At 46.5% G+C, this 20,276-nt stretch overlaps 1 long non-coding RNA gene across 1 annotated transcript in view; it reads left to right on the plus strand.

The window, feature by feature from the left end:
- Nucleotides 1-624: 624 nt before the first annotated feature.
- Nucleotides 625-20,276, plus strand: part of LOC138841038 (uncharacterized) — a 50,632-nt gene continuing 30,980 nt past the window's right edge. The window contains exon 1 of the long non-coding RNA XR_011376306.1: nt 625-708. This is a non-coding gene — a long non-coding RNA (uncharacterized lncRNA). The remainder of the gene's footprint in view (nt 709-20,276) is intronic.

A 20,276-nucleotide genomic window follows, 5' to 3' on the forward strand; every position in this document is an offset into this window, starting at 1 on the left:
ATCCCATCTGTTTGTAGCTGTTTCACACCTCCCCATGATGGTCACGGCTTTAGACAGTGGCGAGAAGATGGGATCTGCCCTAAGAATTGTACAACTGACACAGTCTCCTCACCTCTCCAGGATCCATTTGCCCATATCTTCCCCACTGACAGCTGTTTGACAGGGATTTCATTTCAGCAGTGACTCATGATTGGCTGAATTTATTTTTCCATTTTGTTAGTGAATGGTCTAGAGATGGACCTGAGACTTACTGTTGCCAATAGGATACAAGGAGAAAACTACAGAAGGCTGCCTTTCCTGGATCAAAAAAGAGCCTAGCAAAGACCCGACCTGTTGTTGCCTCTGCCCCTTTCTTGCATGCTAGGATGTGAATGAGAAAATATGATATCGGAACCATTGTTAGCCATGTTTGGATTTTGAGCTGATAGATATTATCATGAAAATCAAATATTCACAGTAGAGTGAGACAGAGGAAAAGAAGAGGGGTGACCTACCTAGAAGCTTCCACCTTCCAGATTCTTGAGAGAACAACAGTGAATGGTCTTTGTGGTTGTTTTGTTGTGCTGGGAATAGAATCCTGGGCATTGTGCATGCTATCTGTACCCTCTAACCATCATGTTACGCTCCCAACTCTGGCTTATACCATGGTAAATGGTTTACTTCCTCGTGACCTAACATGTGGGAAGAGAATACTCCAACTCCTACATGGTATGTTTTTATTTCTTGTGGTTTTCTTTTTAATCTTAATTTCAATTGGCTCATAATAATAGTGCCTATTTATAAGCCCTCGAATAAATACAGCGCATAATGATCAGGTTGGGGTGATGAGCATATTGATCCCAGCAGCTACTTGCCACTTCTTTGTTGTAGGAACACTCAGGGTCCTCTCCCAGCTATTTCGAAAGATCGAATTGGTTGCTGTCAAACATGATTCTCTTTCTATGCTATAGAATGTTTCCTAGTTCTTTAAATGGCCTCTTAAACAAAATTCTTAGGAAATGACTTACATTAGGAAAAAAAAAAAAAGAACAACTTAAATCCCGAGAGCTGAGTAAAAGGATATGGAAAAATAGAATTCTTTATAAAAATAACATGCTTCTTCCATGTTTTGCTTGGTATTGTGGGAACGTCTTAGACTTAGAGAAACATTGTATAAAATCTGCTATTGTTGATCTTGGAAGTGATTTTTCTCATTCTCTGTCCAACAATGCGTCCCCACTGAGAAGCAGTGTGGACTTTTACCCCTTTTTGTTCTGATGATGCTGACAATCTCTTGTTAACCACAGATGCAGAAAGAAGGCAGGAGCTAAATGGGGGAGTCATTTTCAACTCACATAAGGATTTAATGAGTCAATCTAAATTATAAACCCCTCACTGGCAAGTTATACCTACTTCTATTATTGCAATTTCTCCATGCCAACACAGTGGCCATCGAGTTTAACGTGACTTGCCATTTGTCAATAGAGGGCTAGCGGCCTGAGGTTTTGATCTGTGGCTTTTGTTCCAGCTACATATTTTCATGCAGTTTAAATTAATAAAGCATGAAAGAATTTCTGGTATGATGCATGTGTTCTTCTTTGCTCTTTGAGTGCATATTAATTATATGCATACATCTTCCTTCCAAGAAAATAGAGTCGCACAGCTCTAAGCTTTCACTTGTTGACCAGGATTCCTCTTGATTCTTCCTCTATTTTTTTTCTCTTTAAAAGAAAAAATAAAATTAGAGACCAGAGCTTCAATCTTTGTGGTTGCTGGTATCAGAAAATTATCAGCTCTGCTCTTCCTCTCACCCTTCATCACGGGAAGGAGCAGGGCTGGCAGGGCTTGGGGCTGAAGGTCATGCTGCCTGGCTTTGTGGGGACAGATGGTCATTGCTCATCGTGTTAGCAAGAAGCTTGAAGCTCGCTTCTGGCCATCAGATGCTCACTATGTATATTAAGTGATAATTTAGCTTCAGGTGGCCCCAGCCCTGGTGCTGTCCGGTCTGCCACCTTAATGGAATATGTTTGGACAGCAGTGATTCCTTTCCTGTCTCCCTCTATGAAACAAAATTGTGCTCCTCCACATAGCAAGTGAGGATAGTGCTCCGCGCTCTTGTGCTCGTTGCTAAGACTCAGGCTTTGTCAGCTAGGTATTCCGAATTCAGAACCTTGAGTTACTTGAAAAGAGAAGACAAACAAACACACCAAAGCCAGCCTTGTGAATATGAAGTGGTGGGCCGGGGTGGTTTGGTAGGAAGGAACAGAGCAGGGCAGGGCTGGGGGAAGACCATGTGCCTCCAGGGGCACCATTATTTGGCTTCAGATGAGAACTCACTTCCTTGCTTGTTGTGGTTTTATTGGCGCGTCCTCTGTTTCTGCAGCAGCTTGGCGTTCTGCACAAAGAGTTGCATCATTTATTCTCATTGAATTCCTGTGTCTGCACAAGTGCGTGGCCCCCAGCCCCAGGCAGTGATTCCTTACATGTCTGTTAAGATGAGGGTCCCCGTGTGAAGGTTTTAGGACTCCTTATTTATTTTTCTTTGATGTTCTACAGTGGATTGGATACAGTGTCTAGAAAACATAATAACAGAGGAAGTATCAAGTCAGGACTAAGAAGCTGTACATAGGATTAGCCAGTCACAGTCCAAGATAATTTAGAGATACACGAATCCTAAAATCTTACTTCTGCTAAAACTGATAAATTGGGATCTAAGAGCAAAATGGGAACTATAGTGAATGAATTGTAAAAGCGAAGGAAATGCTTCCACTTTCAGCATTCACATTTGTAAAATGGAAAAAGCATGACGATAAGTTCTTCCTGACTCTCAGGCTCTACTCAGAGTACCCGCATGCATCTTCATAGTCCACGCCTGCTCCTGTCATATGCGTGGGCCTGTGATTGTCCTCTTTCCATCACTCTGAAAAAGTGCTGAGAAAGCAAATCATGATGTTCATTTGGGCCCTGGATTTAGAGGCATCAGTCAGTCTGGGGTCATGGACCCCAGGGCTGCCTGTTTACCTCAGAGCATCTAGGAAGGAAATGGAGTTCCACATTTCCATCCAGGGCAAGCTCCCAGTGATCTAACTTCCTGCCACTGGACGTATTCACAGCCTTTGTGATACATTTCAGACTCAAACTGTAGCAAGGCCAAAACCTTAACTAATACTAAACACCCGAGCAGACTTCCTACAGCAAAGACCAATGTCTACAAGTGACTGAAGTCGCCCCTCTGCCTACACCATAACGTTCCTTGTAGAGCGATTTCTTCCAAAAATACTCCTTGCAGAGGTTGGATTTTTTTTTTGCGGGGGGGTGGGGTGGGGTGGGGAAGGGGTCCGGGTCGTGGGGCTTGAACTCTGGGCCTGGGCGCTGTCCCTCAGCTCTTCAGCTCAAGGCTAGTGCTCTACCACTTGAGCCACAGTGCCACTTCCGGCTTTTTTCTTTTTGCTTATGTGGTGCTGAGGAATTGAACCCAGGGCCTCAGACATACAAGGCAAGTGTTCTACCACTGAGCCACCTTCCCAGCCCCAGGCTGGATTTTTGATTGTTGGGAAGCACCTGCTCTCAATTCTGCATGTTCCTCTTCCCTTTACACAACGATCTCACTCCGCTGCCCATGACGGATTTCCTCCTCTCTGTAGTGTTTTGAAAGTGGGGAGGGCTTCTTGAAAACCCCATCATGATAACTCACAGACCTCACCTAGGAAGTAACCAAAGAGATAGCTGGAGTGCTCTTTTTCAAACATACGTTTTATTATCTTTAAGTAGTTGTGTAAGAGTTACCATTCAACAAAGAAGTTTATGAATGCAGTCAATATCACCCCTTTCATCTTTCTCACCCACCCTTCCTAACTGACCCCCTTCCTTCACTTTTCTTAATTTTTAGGATATATATTGATTTTTTTTGGGCCATTTAGCAAAGCAGTTTATGTATGCAACGCATTTTGATCTGTGCCATAGTTTCAACTTCTTCACCCTGCTCCACCCACCTCTTCCCTTATGTTTCTCAGTTCTGTGGTGCATACAACACATTCTTCCTGCATTCTCCCACCTTCCCCGTCATTCTTCTATCCCTCTCCTCTTGGCCACATCTGCCCTCTTGCAAGTACCCATTTCCTGGTACCGATTTTTTTTTTTGATTGCAGGGCTTGAACTCTGGGCCTGGGCGCTGTCCCTCAGCTCTTCAGCTCAATATGAGCACTCTACCACCTGAGCCACAGCGCCACTTCTGGTTTTCTGAGTGGTTTATTGGAGATAAGAGTCTCATGGACTTTCCTGCCTGGGCTGGCTTTGAACTGTGATCCTCAGATCTCAGTCTCCTGAGTAGCTAGGATTACAGGTTTGAACCATCAGGACCCATTTCCTGGTAGTGATTTTGTTGGGCTTTGACTTAGGGTCTTCTTCAGGTGTCTCCAAGCTTAACAATTGAACAGGTGTTTTGTTTGTTTGTTTATTTTCTTTTCTCCTTCTTAGACCAGAAAATTAGCCAGAGTGCCAACATGATGCTTGGTAATTTGTTTTTTAGTTAAGAGGAAAACCTATGGGGAGCAGCCTAAATTCAATAGCAGAAAGAAGAAAAAACGGTTGCTAAAGGGTGAGGAGGCCTACTTGCAGCCCCGGAGTTTCCGGTGTTGTATACCAAGTAGCAGAGGTAGAAGACTCTGAAGAGCTGCTGTGCACGTGGTGCCTTTCCCAGGAGATATGATCACGGCCTCCACTCCGGGACAACTAGAAAAATGTGAAAGTATTTTTAGTAAGTGCTTTCTACTTTGCAAAGAACTTAACAGACACACTTGATTTGCACACCATTCCTGAGTCAACAGTGATCACCCCTCATTCTTAATAATGATTTGGGCTTAGAAAGATGAAGACTCTTTTTCAAGAGATGGAGCTAGAATCTACCTAAAACCAGCTCAGTTTCCAGGGGCCTGGCCACCAACCTGACAGAAAAGAACAGTACCCAGGAGAGTGGCTCCATTCAGCAGGTGCTGGACTGGAGATGTAGTATAGAGCTCTTGCCTTGAGTTTGCACATTCCACGCCCCCCCCATGGTGTCACCATCTGCATAATGGGAATAATAACATTGTAAATCTCACACCCAGAGAACTGAGCAATGAAAAGAAAGGATGCCATTGAGCTAGTGAACCAGAGCTGATAGCTCCATTAACTCCAGGAAGGTTGGTGCAAACCTGTAGCCCTGTAGAATGTTCTAATGATGGAAGATTCAACACTGACTTCGCTGTTCTCTTACTCTCCACATTTTGGACCAGCTCCTCGCATCTGTGCAAGGAGTCAGTCTGAGAACTAATTCTCATTCTCTCCTGTGGGACCAGAGGGTTTTCACTGTTGTTTGACCAGAGGCACTTTCCACTTTGAAGGCTCTCAAGGTGTTTTCCTTTAAGGACTGGGATGGGGGTGTTCCAGTTGCTCTCCTAGACCACAGGCCCAAGCGGGGTCACTTCCTACCTCATCAGAATGCATCAGCACTCCTGGGCCAGTGAGTGTGAGCATTGGTATCCTGGGCTCTGTGGCAAGGGAACCACCGGAATCCCTGCCTCCCTCCAGGGCTGCGGGAGCCCTGGTCCCTGAGCTCCTTTGGACCTGGAAGAGGGAAAGAAATTACCAGGCTTGGTGCTGACTGCAAGCACAAAGAGGGGATTATGGGCCTGGTGAAAAAAGTAGAAGAGGCTGGAGAATGCCCTGCTGTACCTCTTCTCAATTCTCTCATGCCTTTCAAGATTCTCCCCCCCTCCGACCCTCCAAGTACTGGAAAACTAGCCCAGTGGAGGAGTGGGAGGAGTGGCAGCTCCCCAGTAGAAGAGCAGCAGCCGACCCAGGGCCTTGCAGGCACCGTATCTGTCACCTCACAGGAAGTAGACTGAATGGGGTGTGTATGTGACTAGAATCTCCATCTCCTGCTTTCGCTTGCAGCCACCAGAGTGGGCAAGTGAGAAGGCTGGTCACCCAGAGCCACACAAATTTGGATCTTTGTTTTTTCTTTATGGTGTTCTTTTAGTCAGAGTCTCATCATTTTGCCCAGCCTGCCAAGTAGCCCGGACCTCGTATCAGCACCTTTTATGCCACTGTCATCGCAGCCTTGGCCTGACAAAATGCTGCTGTCCCTGGGTGGAGCAGGTGGAAGAGAAGGGGCGTGTGTTTGTCCCCAGGCCTGACAGTCCTGAACATTTTCAGTATCTGTTACATGCACAGGATGCATTGGTAATATCCCACTAATGCTGCACTTCCGGATATCATGTTCCCCATGGATGGAGAGAAAGAGTAGGAGAGAGGACAGTTGGCTGTGGTCAGTGTGGAGGGGCAGGAAGGAAGTGCCACGGAAGGGCTGAGGCCAATCTCTCCAACCCTCCCCTCCATGGAGTCCATAGAGCCTTAACTCCTTTCTCCTGTCTGCCTTCCCTCTCCTTCTCCCCCCATCTAGACGGATGCTCCCAAAGCCAAGGTTCTGATTGGACATCATGACATTCTTTTCCTACAGCAAAACCAGCTGAAAAATCATCCTCTAGGTCTTTCAGATGGGACATCTCTTCTTTTATAGAGCCAGGAATACAAAGGTATTTTTGTGGAAGCCTCCTTCTAGTTCACTTTTCCTAACCCTGTTGATTAGGGCCAGGTCAGGGAGATAAGAAGGCTGCACCCAGAGGAGATCCTTCTGGAAAAGCAGCGGTTCTCAACATGTAGTGTGAAGACCTTGGGCATGGAGTGGGGGCAGGGCTCGAAGCCCTCTGTAGAATCCACATCGAGCTCTCCGTCACAGCAAAGCGGAGACTGTTCTCCATTTTGTATTGTACAGTAGCTCTGCCTCATTGTAAGGTTCCCTTTCCAGTTGACCAGTCAGCTGCAGTGCAGAAACATTCAGTGGAAAAATTCCAGAAATAAACAATTTATAACTTTTAAACTGCCACTATGCAGAGCATTATAGTAAAATCTCATACTGTCCTGCTCTAGCAGTCCACGCCATTAATGCCCACCCCACTCTCAGTTACCTAGTAGCTAGATGGATCAAGGTGTCATAGTATCATGGCTTCATGTCTATGGTGTCAGAGCGCTGACGTGATTCTCAGTGTTTATGCTGTTCACTTGAGCTCAGCATATACACATGGTAGCATCTCACACCATCACAACGAGAGGCCTGGGTACAGTACAATAAGGTAGCTTCAGGGAGAGAGAGGGAAACTACATTCCCATAACTTTTATTATAGTACGTTATGATGATTGTTCCATTTTATTATTGTTGTTAATCCTCCACTGTACCCAATTAATAAATTAAGCTTTATTGTAGTTGTGGCAGTCCCAGATATCCACATGGGATCTTAAGGGCACATTTTCCTTGGATTGGGGGAACTACGGAATTGATTTTTACATACACAAATAAGCTGGGTGAATATTGCAGGGAATAAAGCTGCTTGTACCTCAGCAAGAATCAAATAATGGCATCACAATATCCTAGTAGAGACTGTGTGTGCCAGTGCGCCTTTTACTATGCACTCATCATTAACACAACACATAAATTTAAAAATCATTTCTTTCATTTATGATGTTCTTGACAAAGCAGTGAAAGCTATTTTGAGCCAGACTTAGTCTCAGTACTTGGGAAACTGAGGCAAGAAGAGAGTGAGTTGAAAGCCAGATTAGGCTGAGAAGCAAGACCTTGTCTCAAAACAGAACAACAAAAAGTATTAATTTTAGTAAATCTCAACCATTGAAATATATATTGTAAAGATATTTTTGTATGAAAATGGAAAGTGTGGAACTAGAGACATGGCTCCAGTGGTACAGTGCCTGCCTAGCAAGCACTAGTTCCTAAGCTCAAACCCCAATACCACTGAGACTAAAAAGAACATGTGTAAGTCAGATTTCTATTACTGTAGCAAATACTTGAGATAGCCAACTTACAAAAAGACCAGGTTTATTCTGGTTCAAGTTTCAGGGATGTCAGCCCACATCCAGTAGCCTCTCATGGTGAGGGACTTGGTGGAGGTGGAGCAGAGCTGCTCACCTCATGGTCAGGATACAAAGAAGAGAGGAAGGGAGAGAGGAGGCAGCTGGGGCCCCTTCACTGTCATCTAACAACACCCCGAGTCCTTGCCTCTTACAGGTCCTGCCTCTCCCTGTAGCAAAATGAGCTGTGGACTAAGCCTCTAAACCAGCCTTTAGGGGGACATTCTAAGCTAAATTGCAGTTGAAAGGAGGAAGAAAGCACTTGTGCACATACGATGATGATACGGTACTTAGATATGATGCTTCAGGAAAGTGCTTGTGCAGTTATTTGAGTTGCTAGCTAGACTGGCAGCATTTACATGTGACCCCATTTTTACTTAAAAGATGATAGATGGAAAATTATTATATTGGGTTGGATAGTTGCTCATTTTGCTCAACAATAGAAAAAAGAATAAAGCGAGCTGTCATTTCAAGGAAAATAACTGACAGTATTTGTTGCCCATAGTAAGGTATAAGCTTTCAAGTGAAAATAAAAATTTTAGAAAACTTTTATCTTCTAGTTTGACCTTGACAGATTCCCCTATTTTTCTGATAAGATCAACATTGATGTTGATGAATGTGATTTTTTATGAAATCTGGTGAAAGTATCAACATTCACAATATCTGCATTAACTTGGTGAGCTAGGATTTTTCTGAACGATCAATGCATAGTATTACAAAATCAGGAATGGATAAAAGATCCATTGCAAGTGTCTGGTGCCAATGGATTTAATTCGATCAAGTAGAAAAGTGCATGGATACAATTTCAGATTCCACATCAACAGTGACGGTTTGAGGAAGATTGAATATCAAATGTTGGTAGAATAGCAGAGAGCAATCATTACAACTCTGAAAAGGGCTGTTAACTTTTCCCAACTACGTAACTGCACAGAACCAAGTTCTCTTCCTCTACCTCAACCAAAACACTATATCCCCACAGATTGAATGATGGTGCTATGAGACTAGCTATTTTCTCTTAGGCGAGACATTAAAGAGAATTGCAAAGTCATAAACCAATACCACTCTCTTCACATTTGTTTTAGACAAATCTAGTCATTTTCCATAAAAATATATGGTTTATGTTGGCATGTAATAAAATTTTATTGTTATTTGAAATGAAAGAACAAACTTTAAATGTTTTCTGTTTAATTCCTTATTTGGAAATTTTGGTGGATGGAACTCACATAAGCCAAATATCTGTCTTTTTAAAGTCTTTCTGAGGAGAGAATGTATATTCTGAGACCCAGAGGAAGAGCATTGCGTGAAGGGGAGCCCAAGAACAGAGGTTAAAGGTCAAAGGGCTTGACACCGGCAGTGAGCAGGGCAGGCACCCAGGTCTGCACGTGGACCTCCTCAGCGCGGTGCCTGCTTCACGGGGTGAGGCAAGCTCCTCACTGGAGTAGGTGCTGCCAGGGCGAGTGGCTGGCCCCTGGCAGTGAGCAGCACGGGCACAGGCTTGGATCACTGGCAGCTCTGCCCTGCCAGTGTGGTAGTGTGGCAGGCATACATTATTGTACCTGGTCCCGAATGTTTTGTTCAAACGCAATTCCCTCAGCCATTCTTACTGAGCTTCTAGAGGATGCAAGCACAGTGCTAGGCGTCAGGTCTCCACCCTGTCTGAACTGCATGCATACAGAAATCCTTGTGAGAGCCAGGGCCAAGAGGTGGCTTTTTAGACACACAGTCCAGTAGCTGGAAGAAAACCCAGAGACATAGAGGGCGAAAGGGAGGAAAGGAAGGAGAAGAAAAAAAAAAAGAAAAAATAAGCCAAGTGTGTGGTGGTACATGCCTGTAATCTTAGCACTGGGGAGGCTGAGGTAACACTATCTTGAGCTTCATGCCAGCCTGTATTACATAGAAAGACCCTATGTCAAACAGCAGACCTACTGCATGTTTTATTGAATGTCCTTGTTATTCATGGTGAGTCTATGGAGCCCATACATGTGTAGTTAGAAGTACAGTCTATGTTCTCACATCTCATGACTTGACTTCTAATAAATCAAATGAAGAAGATAGCTTTAGTAATTACTGTCATTACATATTACTTACTGAATGTATCCTTATATTACTGTGGAAAGTATAAATCTTATAAATCTATTGTTTCTATTTAATTGCTTTCATGAAAACAGTATGGATTGCCAGTAGCAATTTCTCAGATGATTTCTTCTTTGACTTCCTTATTGAAGACGTTTTCGTTTTGGAAGAGTGAACCTTTGCTCGGTGCCTTGAGGTGAAGAGGGTCACCTTCTCAGTATGCTGTCTGCATTTTTATTTGTAGCCACACTATATCCTCTTACATTATTTATTGGCTGTCTTGTTGAGGTTAAATCTTGAGGAGGGGGCTCAGAACATCTTGAGCCTTGGGGCTGCCTGAGAGAAGAAGTGTTTTCCCATAAGCTGGTATGAGTATGTGAAAAAACTTTTAGGCCTAGACTCAGAGGCCTTTTGCAAATATAGTCTCTCAGGCCATGCAGTGGGATGACAAAAGATAATGAATGTCACAAGAAAACAGAGAAAATCACATTGCCTTTTCTTGCTACATGACTTAGTGCTTTTCTGGTGGTACTGGGGATTGAGCTAAGAGCCTCGTGTTCACTGAGGAGGCACCCTACGACCTGAGCCACACCTCCGGTACCCCTGCGCATTGGTTATTTTTGAGGTATATTCTTGCTGTAAGCTGGGGGAGACATGGCATTTGTGCTTTGCTGTGTCCTGGGCACAGGCTTGGGCCACTGTGCCCACCAACACGCTGCTACTTGAGAAGTCTTACTTCCTCATTGATTTGTTTTATTTGTCCATCCCAGGGCCTGCCCCGTGCTAGGCATGAGCCCTCCCCCTGAACCGCACAATACCATCCAGTATCAGTGTCCTCTATTTGGCTCTACATGTTACTCAGACACTCATCATATTTTTTGACAGTACGGGGATTTGAACTAATGGCCTTCTGCACGTACACACACACACATGTGTGTGCATGTGCATATGTATGTATGTATTTATGCGTACGTGTGTATATGTGTGCATGTGTGTGCTAGTACTAGGGCTTGAACTTAGGGCCCCACACTCCTGCGTATTAGCTTTTTCTGCTCAAGGCTGCCACTCTGTCCTGTGAGCCACACATCTCCTTCTCTTAGACTTTTATAACCAGATTGACTTTGAACCATAACATTCTGGATATATCAGCCTTCTCTGGGTAGCTAGGATTATGGACACTGGTACCCAGCCCAGCCCATTTCTTATAAAATTTCCTTCTCTCTTTGTAAACATTTTTATTAAACTTGAATTTTTGTTTTAGTAGAGTATTTCCTTGAGTAGGTTTACAGAAAGAGAACAAAGTAGAATTTTTTAAACTAAGATGGACTATTTTACCAGAATTTTCACATAATAAAAATATTTTAGTTTGCTCTCATGTATGAGGAACTTATTGTCATATAGTAAAAGAATGGGCCATCATTTTTTCCCTAGAAAGTCTGAAGACATTGCTCACTGGGTTTAGGTTGAGGATAGAATGGTGCCAACATGGTTTTCTTCACTATGAAAGGCAAGTGCTGTGTGGAAAGGCAAGCGCGGTGGTAAAACACTTGCCTGGCATGCGTGAGCTCCTCTGAGTTTGATTCAGTACACTGCAGAAAATAAAAATAAACATAAAAGAGGAGTGCTCTCTTATCTGAGAGTTTTAAGAATTTTTATTCTAAGAAAAAATTGTCTGGAATTTTCCAAGTGTGGTCTGGTAGGAACTTTTTGTATAATGCATTTCTCAACTTCCTTTTGAGAAGTTAATATTCCTGGTAAAAATCTTTAAGTAATATAAAAATAAACTTGAATGAGCCTGCTGCTGAGGCATTAACTCCCCAAGGGGCCTAATGATCTTTTTGTTTGTTTTGTTTGTGGTACTAGGGGTCAGACCCAGAGCCTCACACCCACTCCCCACATGCTCTGCATGTGGGCAGAGCATGCTGGGGCAGTCCTGGGGCTGAACTGCTCCGAACGGAATCTGACTTTGGTCACGTGGGGACAGGGGACTCAGAGCGGGCAAAACACCCCTGCCTTTGCGGAGCCTTGAGACCCATCACGCTGCGTCTTTCTCCGTCAGTTGTGCTTCCTTTGTCATGAATGAAGTTGGACTCTTTCCTTGTCTTCTTGGGGTAGACAGAGCCAAGAGCCACCACAGAGTCTTGGAGTTTAATATAAAAAGAAATATACAATTTGTGGTCAATTTATTTTCACCTCATTCATTCCAGGGGCTCCTGGTTTTCACCTCATTGGCTTTCTGGGCTCATTGACTTGAAGCCTGATGTTTATGGGAGATCACTTCACGTCTTCACAGGCCATCTTTCTCACTGCCTTCGCTGCTCTCAGCCCCTGCTTGAGCTAGTTTGAACTAATCCTAGCGGCCTACCTGCTTAAAACAACACTTGCCTTTCCAGTACGGTAGTCTCTGCTGTAGAATCTTGTTGTGCAGATGTTAGGATTTGAACTGATCTTACAGTTTATTCTGTAGTCTAGTTCTTCCATTAATCTGGTTCTTCCATATGAGGACATCAAAGACTGGGCAGGTGAGGAATCTGCCCCAGGGCTGCACCATGCAGCTGGAAACGTGGCACAGCTACTACTTGCAAGTAAAGAAGGAAGGGGTTAGAGGTATGCCAGCTAATGAGCAAAGCATCGCATACCAAGTCCCAGATTTGCAACCAAAAAAGAAAAAGAAAAAGAAAGAACAGAAAGGGGAAGAAGGGCATGGCTCATCAAGGTATATCAGTTTGGATACTTTGAGCTAAAAGTCACATTTGACTCAAACTGGCTCTGATAATAAAGTCGTTTATCATCATATACACCAAGGAGGCCTGCAGTAGAGTGCATGCTAAGATAATCCTGTGACCTCTGCTTCTCCATTCTCCTGTGGTTCTGTACTACTTCGGTCTACGTGTGTCAGCTTTGTTCTCACAATGACCCAGTGACAGCAGTAGAGGTACTATACACACTGTTGATGAGGAGGGAGAGAGTTCAAGAGCTGCGAGAGCATGCTCAGACATCCTCCTCTCCAGGCTGGTGGAGCTCACTTAGGTCAGACACCAGCCCCTAGCTGACAACAGTTGCTAGAGATGGCCACACATGTAATTGGCATTCCTAGGCCAGTCTTCGCTCTACAGTTCATTCCAGTGCATGAGTAGCTACCTCTGGAAATGGGGAGGGGACATATTTCCCATGCCTCACTTGAGTTTCAGAGAGGCAGTCTGGTGGGGGTTCTTGGGAAGGAAAGCAGGAGGAGGCTGGGGGCTGGGGGAGGGAGGGGGGAAGCGAAGCCCATCCTCCACAGCAGCCATCATTGACCCGTTGTTTTCTTGTGTAGAGCACATGGCCTGAAGCCCAGGCGTGGTGGACATGTACACAGGAACAACCAGCTCTTGGTGCTATCCTGCTGGCTCTTTATGAGAGCCCAGTGCCTTGTGGGTAACTATACCTCTTGGACTTTACCTGTGCTGTGGAGGGCGGGGACAGGCCACACCTTCCCCTCTGCCCATAGAAACTCTCCTCTGTGGTGACAGTGACCAGAAGGGAAGCAGACGTGGAGGCTCCTGTATCTGATTTGCAGGGCACCTGTGGGTAGGGTGGAAGGAAGCCTGTCTGGAGGCACGGGCAGAGCGGGAGCCCCAGGGTGAGCGGGAATCCTGCTGCCTGGCAGGGACTTGGGGGCTAGCACAGAACCAAAGGAAGACTGGGGGACTCCCCTGAAAAGCCCCTCTTCAATTCATCAAACTCCAAAATGCTGTTCTTCCCAAGCACGTCACCAGCTAGAGGCATGGCCGTGGGGAGACCGCCCTGCCACCCCAGGCCTGTATGGTGCTTTCCATCCCGAAGTTTGTATTATTATGCTCCATGAAGGCTGGTCTCAGGACAGAGTCCCCCTCCAGGGCAATGCATTGTTTTGACTTCAGGCTGCAGCCGGCCTTTTTACTATTCTGAACACCTCTCATCTCCATGTACCGCCCTGCTGCTGCGGCTCGGCCGGGCTGGGTGGGGAACGCTTTGAGGTCTGGGCAGAGCGCTTTTGAGAAACTTGCAGTTAGGTAACCTCGCTGGTTTCGGTGATCCCTTTTTAAGCACTGCCACCCTCTACATTAATCATCCTGTTTTTGATGCACAGACAAAAGCTGTGGAGCTGTTGGTGGAGGGCTTGGGGAGGGAGGCGCGGCTTCTAGGAGCCACTTCTCCCAGTCTGGAGAGGCAGCTTCGGGCTGAGTTGTGGGGGCGGTGTGGAAAAGCTTCTGGCTCCTGAATTACAATAAGGATTTGAAGCAAGAGAGCCCACAAAGATTCTGCCCAGAAAGCTGTCTCGCTCTCATTTTCTTTTTTGGGAAGTGAGGCCCCAAGTATTAATGTTTTCTCCCCACTGAATACAATTTTGCCTGGGGAGTGCAAAAAAGGAGGGGGCTCTGGAAAAGTATTCTCTCTAGCTCGCCGGCTCGCGCTCTCTCTCACTTGAGTTCTCAGGATCGGAGTTAGGCGATTCTGCTTCACACCTGGGGGTTCTGTTTCCTCGGGCTTGTCACTAGCACCTGGTTGCCTGTGATGTCATTGTCACCATGCTTCGTGATAGGAATCTATGCGCAGTGCACAGTCGCTGCCCCGGTCACCCTGAGATGAAATCAAATGCCTCTGCAGTCAGGATGCCCTGCTGCATGGATCTGCGAACTTTCCGTGCCATGCCCGCCAACACCCTTCACTGCCAGCCAGCTCCGAGGCTAAGTCCTGTTCTCCTGTATGCCCAGGGACCCCCAGTGGCTGCCTTCCTTGTCCCAGCACTTGTTCGGCTAATAGCCCCAGCCCTGGCCTGCTCAGTGGACTTGCCCACGCGGTCCGTAGCCTTTGCTGGGCTTTCGCCCTGGAGTGAGTCCATGCCCTGGGTCTCCCCACACTTGGTCAGCAGCCTCAGCGTCCACTTGGTTTCTGATTCCTGAGGGTGTAGCTTCTGCTGGGTTTGTCACTGCACAGAGCACACCATATTGACGACTTGTCCGCACCTTGCGGAGTGGCCAGGCCCTCTGACCGGTGGTGAGGAGCCAAGGCCTGTCAGTGGCGGGACGGTGCCGAGCGTTGCAAGGAGACAGGCATCCATCTGTGCGCCAGGCTTTGTCTGGAGTGAATGCAGAATGCCTTATATAAATACACTCATTATGTTTTGAAAATGTGTGTAGATGCTTCCGTGTCTAATTTAATTAGACATAGATCTGTTTCAAAGCATGACTGAATTCTTAACATCTTTTTGCCATGGCGTGTCTTCTCAATCAATCAATGGATACCCGAAATACAGAGTCCAACCAGGATGATGTGGAAGTCTAAGAAGGGCTGCTTTGGCAGGCTTTTGCCTGCCCTTGCCAATCTGCTGATTCCCTTGGGTTGTGGTACAACTCTGAAGAAACAGGTCATTGCATTAAGTACAAAGCTTTGCTAGGAGTATTTCCTGCCAGCTATAAGGGGGGCTGTTGAGTTAATAATGCTTCCTCAGTGGTCTCCATAGCGACCTCAGGGAAAGTTAGTTATAGAGATGACCTGAGCTGCTTGTTGGAATTGTTCCCTAACTGCTCCTGTTCCCGGCCTCTGGTGGTACAGGGAAGTGGTGGAGCCATTAAGCGGTGTGACCTAGTGGGAAGAAGTTAGATCCTCAGGAGCACATCCTTGAAGGGGCTCCCGAGGCCCTGTGCCTTCTCTCTGTGTCTCCACGTCTATTTAGCTTTATCTCTCTGCCTCTCTTTTTCTCTCTTTCCTAGCCACCATGAGGTAATCAGGTCTTTGCCATTGGCTCCCACCATGATGTGCTGTGCCTACAAAGACCCAAAGAAACAGGGCAGAGTAACCACAGACTGATCCTCTGCACCTGTGAACCCCAAACCCTTGTCCTCCTTTTAATTGATTCAGGTGTTTTGTCACAGAGGCTAAAATCTAACACGTGAGCCTTTATTTCACCTCAAGTTCTGAGGATCCCAGTATCTTTACAGGCTGATGGAGAACTGGGCTCCAGAGATTCCCAAGCCTCACTTGGTTCCCATTCATCTTGAGAGGAAGCTGCAGCTTGAAGATACTCAAGCCAGCCTCCATCCAGATATGCCCAGTTCTCCTGGGATGAGTGGAAGGAAAAGGCAGCCAGAACAAATGACTTCCACGTTACTCTTTGCCAAGAATAACCAGATTAGACCAGCCTGAAAATTCCTCATGGAGCCTGGGACTCCCCTCCTCCTTCTCCATCCACTCCACCCCTGCGTTCCCAGGGTGGCCATGTATAATTCTGCACTGTTGGATCCCAAGGGAAGTCCCTGAGCTCGGGCTCGGAGAAGCCTGGCCTGGAACTAAATATCACCTGAACCACTGAGGCCATGGTAGTGGCTTGAAGTAGTGACAGAGGAGCTCCAGCGGGGGGTTGAGCCCCAGGAACCTTACTCAACACGGGGACACAAGTCTTCAGCGTCCGCAGCCCCAGAGGAGCTGTCCTGGTGTTGACAGACCATCTGGCTGCCTGCTTCCCCTGCCGGAAGAGCTGTGTGCATAGTGCGCGGGCCTGGGCCTCCCGGGGAGCCCTTCTGTGAGCAGGCCTTGGCCTGCTCCTTCTGAGCAGCATGGGGTGAGAGCCCATTGATGAGCTGTGGGTAGGAGAAAAAATGGGAGCATTGGAGATTGTACCAAACTCCTGAGAGCTAGCTCCAAGGGGGAGCTCCTGAACTCTGAAAGAGACAATGATAGCCAAGTTCTCTGCTCCTGTGTGGTTCTGAAGTACGCCCGCACAAGCCAGGACCAGAGTGTGCTGATCTCTTGAATAAGCGACATCCTCTCCTCTGTGCTCTGTGCTGTGCATACAGCGCAGAGAGATGCGACAGTGTTTACCCTCCTGGGACCTGTGGTCTGAAAGAAGGCATAGAAAGAGAGAAAGAACTATAGCTGTAATTACATGTTTGCACAGAGAGCGATAGCAGACTTCCTTAGGCACTTAGAGAGGACCACTTATAAACTATGCTCAGCACTGTGCTCTGAAGGATATGGACTTGGCTTACTCAGACATGTGCTTGTGATGCACCCTGTAATCCTAGCACTTAGGAGGCTGAGGTAGGAGGACTGGGATTTTGAGGTCAGCCTGGACTACATAGTGAAACCCTTTCTTTAAAAACCCAAGGGCAAAGAAAGTGCTTTACGCTGAAGGATCAGTGAGTTCAAATGTCCTGGGGTAGGAAAAGACTTGCTCCTGGGGTGAATATTAATAGTTTGAGTTGATGTCAGAAGTGCTACCTTCCCATCACTGTGGAAGATAATGGGTTAATGATGGGCGGTGTTGTTTCAGTTGGCTCCAAACTCACTATTTCTAAGAGACATAAAGCTGCCCAGGGGTCTGTTCTTAATGAGCTTGAATTCTCAGACTAGATTTTTTTTTTTTTTTTGCTGTAAAGGTAATGTACAGAGGGGTTACAGTTACATAAGTAAGGAAATGAGTACAATTCTTGTCACACACTATTACCTCCTCTCCCAGGTTGTAAAGTTCATTTCCAACATATTGTCTGTGAGTATCACTGTTGCATTGATTTCTGGGCATTTACCCAAATGACCACAGACAAGGCCACACTAAAGCTACCAGCACAACTATATTCACTGCAGCATTATTTACCATAGCTAAGACATGGAATCAACCCAGATGCCCCTCAGTAGATGAGTGGATCAAGAAAATACGACACACACACACACACACACACACACACACACACACACACACACACACACACACACACACACACACACACACACACACACACACACACACACACACACACACACACACACACACACACACACACACACACACACACACACTGGAATTCTATGCTTCCTTCAGAAAGAATGACATCACCCCATTCATAAGGAAATGGAAAGACTTGGAAAAAACATATTAAGTGAAGTAAGCCAGATCCAAAGAAACATAGGCTGCCTGGTTTCTGTCTAGATTTTTATTAAGACTCAGTAGTGCTGAGATTTTTATTTTCTATTTGAATCATGACATGTGCCTTTAAAAAGAGAAGACAGCCATATTCTCAGTGGGGGGAAGGGACTGGAAAGAGAATGTTTCAGGACAAAGAAGTGAGCCAAGGCAGGGACGAGGCTCTTATCTGTGCAACCCCAGATTCTGGTCAAGAAAAGCTGAGTGAGATCAGAAGGGAGTCTTAATCTGCGATTAGCAGATGCGGAGGCCAAGGACCGCTGTCTGTGGTGAGACTGGGAAGAGCCCGAGGGACTAGATGTGGGGCATGGAGTTTTCTAGGCCACTGCAGGTAGTCTGAGCACAGGCCTGTGAGTGTGTAATAGCTCAGTTCAAGACCAGAGACAGACACTAGCGTGGGGATCGAAGGCTGTGGAATGTCTGTCTGTGTCTGTACATACACGTGAAGAGCATGACACCATGGCAGATGTGACCTGGCTGAGCCATGGACCCCAATCCTGCCTCTGGTTCTCTCCCCACCCTTCTGCCTGTGGCACGAGATTCATGTCTGCGTGTATGCAAGCCTCATACAGGCCACGTGCCAAGAAGTGGAAAACAATGCATCGGACTCAGAACTCCGGTCACTGGGTGAGTCCTTCTTTTGTGGTGCCCAAGGTACTGTGAGGAGACGGAGTGACAGCGCCAGGGCTGATGACCAGGGCGGCCACCAGGGCAAGGCTGGAATTGGCTGTAATGGGGAAGAGGCTTGCTTAGACTCCTCCACGGGCTCGTGACCACCACTGGGGTGGGCACACCTTAGGCCACGAAGTACACTGCAGGATTAAATCTAAAGAAGTGTAGTCACGGGAAGTGCTTCTCCCCCGGCCTTGCCTTTCCTCACCTGACCCTGAGGCTGGCAAGCCTGTGCTTTTCCTGAACAGCCCCCTAAACTCTGTCTGGGAGGCCTGGTCCTCAAGGCTGTTTTCTGTCCTGAAATGCATGACCCCAGAGGTCTTGGTTTTGGTATTTATTTATTATTGTAGTTGTTGTTTGGAGAAGATAATTCATGTGAGAAATGAGGCTCATCAAAGAACATAGCAAGGAGTAAACTGGAAATTCCAAACGTGGTTGTTCAAGAGAGAAGTGCATACATTACCTGAATTGTGACATGGTAGCCTCTCTACCCAACACCTTAATAATCACAACCAAATTATATTTTAAAAAGCAGAAATAGAGCTGTGGCAGCGGGGAGCTGACTGCACTGTTGGTGGGAGTGTAAACTTGTTCAACCACTTTGGAAAGCAGTATGGAGGTTCCTCAAAAGACTCCACCTAGAGCTCCCCTATGACACGCGCGTTTTTTTTTTTGGTCTCCTTTGATCACAAAGAATGAAATCCAGAAAGCTGCAGCTTCCTTTTGCTCCCCACCCCCCACCTCCCTTGCCTCTTACCCTGCTTTCTTATTTAGGAGTAAAGGCATTGGAGGTGTAGCTCAGTGACAGAGCTTGTGCTCATCATAGATGAGACTCCTATTCAGTTCCTAAGGAAACAAAAGAGAAAAGTAAATAGTATTTCTGTACATGAGATAAGTAGAGAAGACAAAACCATTCTAGGTGGAGTGGGCCCTGGTCCAGTGACTAGTGTCCTCATGAGAAGAGGGAAATTTGGACACACACAAGGCCATGAACAAAGGAATGCGAAGGATAGCTATCAGTCACGAGAAGCCAGGTCGGTCAGGAGGCGTGGTTCTTGGCCTCATAGACGCCTTGAAGTGAGACTTCAAACTGTGAGAGCACAGATCTCTGCTGTCTTGCGGCGTTCAGTGAGTGCCATCACCGCAGCCACGGCACAGCACACTTTCCTCTCCCTGAACTTGCCTGGGAGATACTGAGTCCCTGAGAAAACTGTCACGATCAAATGGAGACCTAACAACAAGGACAGCTCGGAGGCTGCAAAAAGGGAGGCCTCACCTGTGTGTGCCAGGGGTCGAGAACGGGCAAAGGGCCCTGCAGGGGGCACAGCTTCTCACTGAGGTTACAAGAAGACACTCCGTCCAGGGGATCTGACCAGCCACTGTCTGTCCAGCCTGGGACAGGGGCCACCTTCGCTGCCGATCCTCACAGCCATGGACCACTGATTCACAATGTCACCTTCCTCAGCCTTGCCTCCATGTGCAGGAATACACTACTCAACTGTGTCACATGTGTCCTACCGCAGTGCTCTGCTGTCCCAGAGGAAGGATCTCTTCCCTTTCGTAGGTTGATTGTCCCTAATATGGCGTTTACCATCTGCCAACAAAGAATTCCAGACAACAAAGAATTCCAGGAGCATAGCAGGAGCCA

The sequence above is a fragment of the Dipodomys merriami genome, unplaced genomic scaffold (genome assembly GCF_024711535.1).
Source record: "Dipodomys merriami isolate MVZ:Mamm:240054 unplaced genomic scaffold, mDipMer1.0.p SCAF_31, whole genome shotgun sequence".
NCBI lineage: Eukaryota > Metazoa > Chordata > Mammalia > Rodentia > Heteromyidae > Dipodomys > Dipodomys merriami.